Below are 6246 nucleotides of genomic sequence, written 5' to 3'. Positions count from 1 at the left end.
ATAGTAGCTTTTAAGTGACGCGTAGCGAGAACGTGCAGAAAACGTTGGCCATTAATTAATATCCGTTGTAAAATAACGCTTAGGTACGTTCGCGATCGATTGTTGGCCATCGAGTTACACGCGGTCGTTTTTAAGAGCTTTTGCAATAGAGAAAACGAAGGGAACAGTCGCTCGCTGTTCTCTGTTTTCGTGCGTGTATTTCATTTTCATTATGCATTTTTATTTACCTCTTATGATTTTTAAAATCGTACTATTTCAGTTTCTCTTCCTCTTTTAGTTTGCAGAAGATTTTATCGGGAATTAAACGCATTCTCCACTAGTTTATCTTAATTTCTTCAATTACTATTGTTCCTTTTTATTTTTTGGAACGGAGTTTAATATATTCGAACGCAATTGAAACAGATTCCTCCAGGGAGAACTTAATCGATTCGTATTTCATGTTTCTACCGTACGAACTAGATAAGCAGCCATTAACGACGAGGCGAATTAATTAAGCATGATTAACGGTGAAAATAATGAAACGTTATATATGTAGATAATCGGTAGAGTAGATGAAAATGCATATGTATGTGTCCCCTATTGTAAATATGAATCGATCCAATGCAATAAAATCATCGATACCAATGAATCGTCGGTCGTCTCATTTCACACCTTCTTCGCACACATCATTACCTTACATTTAACGTATCTACATGTCCTTCAATCCTTCACAATCATTCAAAAAAGAGTTCATACGTATAATATCGTTTTATAGAGACTTATAGAGGTGCAACAAAATTTGCAACGCCGTCGTAATGCAGTTAAGAGCATCGATTGGCCTACAGAAGCGAGAAAAGAAGGCTTAACCCTGGTGTAATGTACGAAACGAGGGTAGAAGAGCGTTCTAATCTCTCGGCCGCATCTTTCGTTCGATCTCTAATCTGCTGGCTACCGTAAAAAGAACCGACCCTTAAGCACATAGTCTACATTGATCCGATCTCTCGTCGTCTGTAAGAGGAAAAGAGAAGCAACCATATCATCTGGTAGGAAAAAAGAGGAGTGTTGTGAAAGAGGGAAGAGGACCGCACGGGAGCATCATCCGCCATTAGACACGATGCAATCTGTCGCGTTTAGTTTAGAAAGAGGCGAGACCTCGTATAGGAAACGAGTATCGGTGCACGAGAGCGAGAAAGGGAACAAAAGTTAGTCAGAGGTGAGAAAAGAGACGAATCGATATATAGAGGGTGGTCGAAACATCGAGGGGTTGGAGGATATTCCTATCAGAGAGACAGAAAGAGAGGATGACGTGCTTCTGTTCTGATTTGCGCGCGAGATATCGCGCCGGCCTTCTGATGTATCTGTAGAATCTGTCCTCTATCCATTAAATCGAGACTCATCCGACCGCCATCGCAGCAGAGTCTGCCGTCCCTTATCAAACACCACCGGTCGTTACGGTGCCACCCTTGTAGTATGCCTCGTTCGACGTGTACGTATCAACAAGGAATTTCGTGTTTCAGGGTTGACTTGTAAAATTGCATTCATACTAGTTCCAGGAACATGCAACGTTTCGATAATTTGATTAGATTTATATATCGAATTAAACTTCTCTTTTTTTAATTAAACACGATATAGAATTACTTGACATTTTGATGAAAGAATGATACAAAAATTTAGGTAATGTTAAATTTTCGCAAACGACAATTTTATTCTATTTGATTAGCTTTAGAACTGGAATTTGTTTATTTTTAATTAAACAGAACAGAGAATTAGCTGACCATCTTAGCGAAGAGAAAAATTTGGATGTTATTAAATTTTTGCAAACGAGAAACGAAAATTGTATAATGATTAATTAGTTTTAGAGTCTGAATACTTTTTAACTAAATAAAATAGTTGACTTCCTTTAGTAGAGAAAAATGTGGACAATATGAACATTTTTCAAATGGGACGACAAGTTGTATAACATTTACCATCATTCTATGTCGATTACAAACGGTGCATCCTAAAAGCGACGGGAAGTCCGTCGTTACCTTTCAAGAAAGGTGTAAAAGAGTCTCGTCGGTCAGCGGGGGTTGTATACAAACAAGTATTTAGCGGCGTTTAATGGGAATTATCCGGGGCCGGAGGTATGACAATTAGAGAAGGATTATTAACACCTGGAGTTGGCTTCACGCTGTTCCAGGAGTCGTTGCTACCGAGAGTTAGATGAAAAACTTCCCCGTCGACGATCATTGGGGACCACAAAACTAACCGCCTCTGCCCTTCCCTTCTACGGCTGACTCGTTCTACCGCGATTCCGGTTTTTCGGCTTGGCCCTTCAAAAAAGGAAAGCGCGCCGTATTAAATCCGTAGAACCGTGAAATCGTTTGAGAATTCGCTACCTGCATTCCTCGCGTCAGATTAATCGGTATTCACGAAAGATTTCGCGTTTCCTGTTTCCGTCCAAAAGAATCTTCGACGTTTTATAATTTTCATCACTTTCAAACTGAAAAAATAGCACTTTTATTTAAATAGTACTTTTATTTAATAAAATTTGCAAGATTATTGGATATTAAATACATAGATTATAATATAGCATATGTAGCGGCACACGAGTCAGGACAATTCAGAGCCTGTTGTTGTTTTGTCTCGGAGTATCAAGACCACTAGGTTACGAGTAATGTAAAAACAAATAAACTGCGGACAAAACAATGTCGCTACATACAACCGTCAAACGTAGACGAATTCAAATTTTCCGGTTCTCCCCCGGCCAGTATAAATAAACGGACGCGATCGCGAGCGGGAGAGTAATCGAACAGTATCGAAGAGCATCAACGTGTGTAAACGAGTACCGAAGTGATCTACAGAGTTTCTCCGAGTATTTATCGAGTATTTATTCCGCAACTTATATTTGTACCAACGGTTCACAATTCGTCTGTAAATAATTTATTTATTTATTTATTCAAAAATATATTTGACGAACTGCGACAGCAATATTTCGCGCTCGTTATTTCGCTCAACCTAATAACGACTAATCCTCCACATATAAAATATAGTATAAGGTGTTGAATGGCGTCACGAGACAGAATATCAGGCGAATATCAACACAGGCAAGCAAATATTTCCGATCAGGGCAAAATGCGACACAGCGGGACACACGTAAATCCCTTGATGCGAGCGATATAGCATAGAGCTACGTAAAATGCGTCTCATCCCCCGTGTGTCCTGTGTTTTGGGACACACGATCGTATCCAGCTACCCCCGCCGAACTTCCCCTATTAATATCCTCGTAATTGGTTAAAACCCGTAACTGATGAGCAAACTGTAAGTTATTATGCAAAGAGACCCTTGGTTCTCGCGACGATGGGGGTTTATGGGATACGGTTCAACACCTCTTCATTACCCTCTTCATCCCTCGATAGATTGTCCTGTATCGGTGTGTACAGTAGTATTACACCGTCCCCGGCCGCGATGTCATTGTGGTACGGATCGCCGGTACACGCCTGGCTCGTTACGGGGTTCATGAAAGAATTCAGTCGACTGAATTTACACGCTTCGAAATACCGCATCGGGTAGCAGAATTTTCGTTCGTCCGACTATCGTGTTTGAGAAGAGGAGAGAGGAGAAAAAAAATGGCTGATCTCCATGGAAGCGTTTTGTAGATTCTCGTGATATATTGTCGGATTTAAACAACGCTTGGACGAAATTTGAGGTAGAAATTTAGGAGAGGAAAAATACGTACAATTTTGAGTAGAGAAAAAATGTAGAAATAAGCGATCGGTTTTATATATATATTAAGAAAAGCGTGAAAATTGTGGTAACCAGAGGAACCATATTTTTCGATTCCGTAGTTACATTTTGATCGTTGAACTTTCCAGCCCCTAAAGCTATGGATAGCCCATCTAATTACGTGGTATCAGGTGTCAACGACGGGGAATCCAGGCTTCTCCCTTTCCTCGATCATTGTGTTCCGGTCGATCGTTATACACGGTTCGACGCCTACGTAAAGCGCGAAGGGGGACGCGTACGAAGCTAGTCGCTCGATTCATCCCGAATCGCTCGACTCGAATCGCTCGACTAAACGGAATACGTAGCGATCTTCGGATGGTCGAGGGTGGATTGGGAAAAGAAGGTGATGAAAGGTGGCACCGTTTCCTTTTGTTATCATGTGACACGCTGCTTCGAGACCCTTTCACCTGATAACAAAGCACGATCTCACTGTTGCGTGTTCATTTTATCGACGTGTTTAATGAAACTCGAAAAAGGGAGAAAATAGAAAGGAGAAGCAGGAGGAAGAAAAGTAAAGAATCGATGCGAAATTTGCACCGAACAGCCATCTCGGTTATTTTAATTAATTTACCCTCTCTATGATTTTGATTGAAGAGGGCTACGTAGAGGGCGCACAAGGAAAAAAACACATTCGCCACTCGCGAACGCGAAATTCGTTTCAATTTCTCGTTTTGCCTCTGTTCTTCAGGCTGACGGATTACGCGCCCCGTATTCCGGCTAATGGAAAAATTCCATCCAGAGTAATCGTGGTAGATCATCGTCGTGAAAAAGGTTCGTCTGGTGAGCTAACGAGGAACCGAGCGCGTTATAATGACGTGCTCCTGCCTGTTGGCTGGAGTTTCCAGAAACGATCCGGATATCATGATAATCAAAGTTTATTGTGTCATAACGCGAAGTTGGGAAGCAAATTGGATTGCAGATTGTATACAGTTAGACAGACAGAAGTGTCGAGGTGCACGAAGGAACGTCGAAAGATATGTATACATACAGATACCTATATCTATATAACGGTGTATATAGATTGGAAATGGCGAAGGAAGTGGTCGAGTGTGCGAATTCTTGCGTGCGCTCCGACTTAACGAGCGGGGAATCGTCGAAGAGAGAAAAAATAAAGAAAAAGGAACGTTTGGTATTATAATGACGATCCGCTTCGAGCCACGGCAGCAAGTGTGAAGGGTTCCATTTCTCGCTACCACGACACCTTCGTTCTCGATTCTTGCTCAAGCGAAGTGCCATCGATTCGTCCAACCACCTCCTCCGCCCTTCTGCTACTGCTACTTCTCTACCCTCCACCTCCACCTTGCGTCGTTGCCTCCAACGTTCGTCTCCTCCAACAGCTATCTTCCTCATTACACGTCTATCTTCGGTTTGCCCCTCTTGTCGCGAAATCAAACAGGAACAGCGTGGGGGGTTCGAGAAACGATCTTCGCCGTAGGCAGAAAATTTTGACGTTGGTTACAGTTTTAAATAGACTTCTTCTTTAATTTGCGATACCGAATACTATAAGTAGTATGCAATTTTCTGTCACTGTTTTTTGGGTTAATTATCTGACAGCGATTACAACAATCACCATCGGCTATAAAGTTTAAACTATCAAGCCTTCCCATAAATTATTCGAAAACCAACGGTAAGAACGAATAAACGAAATGTCGTGAAAGATGGAAATAAACCGTACAATTTTCCTCTGGAGAAAAACCGTTTCACACTTCGGCTGAAGTTTAATCGTCACGGGTCATGCGACCGGTTACGATTTAATTAAACGAATATAGGTCAAATTAGACCGAGCGAGAAGAAAAGTATAATCGCGTTCTACGATCCACGCAGCGTGTCACGCATATCCAACGTGAAAGGGTTGGGAAGGTCGTCTTAGGGTAAGAGGGTTGCACCGGGAGGTCGTCGCCGAGGGTGCCGGGGACATTTTCGAATCTGTTTAATCTCGGTCCGCGCTGCGTAAGTGAAAGCTATCTCCGTGAATGTAAAATCAAACAAAGCGACAAACAATCTGGCCGTCTTCGTCCTGTCTGTCACTGGTCCTCTGTCTATTTCCTTTTCTCCTGCGGCCTAGCATCGAGAGCAGCCAGCGTTGCAACGAGCTGGCGCGAGATTACGCCCCTTGCACCAACGCTTTGATGTGTGCACTCGACACCATCGTGTCACACTCCAAGTGTTTATGAGGCGAATCTTTTTCTCTTTCTCCGTCTCGCCTTTTTCTCCTTCTTTCTCTCCTGCATCGCTCTGTCTCCCACCCTCTTCTCTTCCACGCCTCTCCATTTTTCCCTGCTCTCGCTTTTGCTGCGCTCTTCTGATCGCTGCTGAATGCGACCCGCCATCCCTCTCTCTTTAGTCCACTTTCGTTGGATAATTAACCAGCTACCCCTTTGCGAGCCGAGCCGCGGACCAACCGCCGACGACGCAGCGGTAAGGTCATCGAACCGGAAATAGCCGGGCAAACCAGCCGACATCGGCTGGAGAAGAGGAACGTCGCGCGCCGTCAAGGCGAGA

This window comes from Bombus huntii, chromosome 13 (genome assembly GCF_024542735.1).
Source record: "Bombus huntii isolate Logan2020A chromosome 13, iyBomHunt1.1, whole genome shotgun sequence".
In the NCBI taxonomy this organism is placed as follows: domain Eukaryota; kingdom Metazoa; phylum Arthropoda; class Insecta; order Hymenoptera; family Apidae; genus Bombus; species Bombus huntii.
This window is presented reverse-complemented; position numbering follows the sequence as displayed.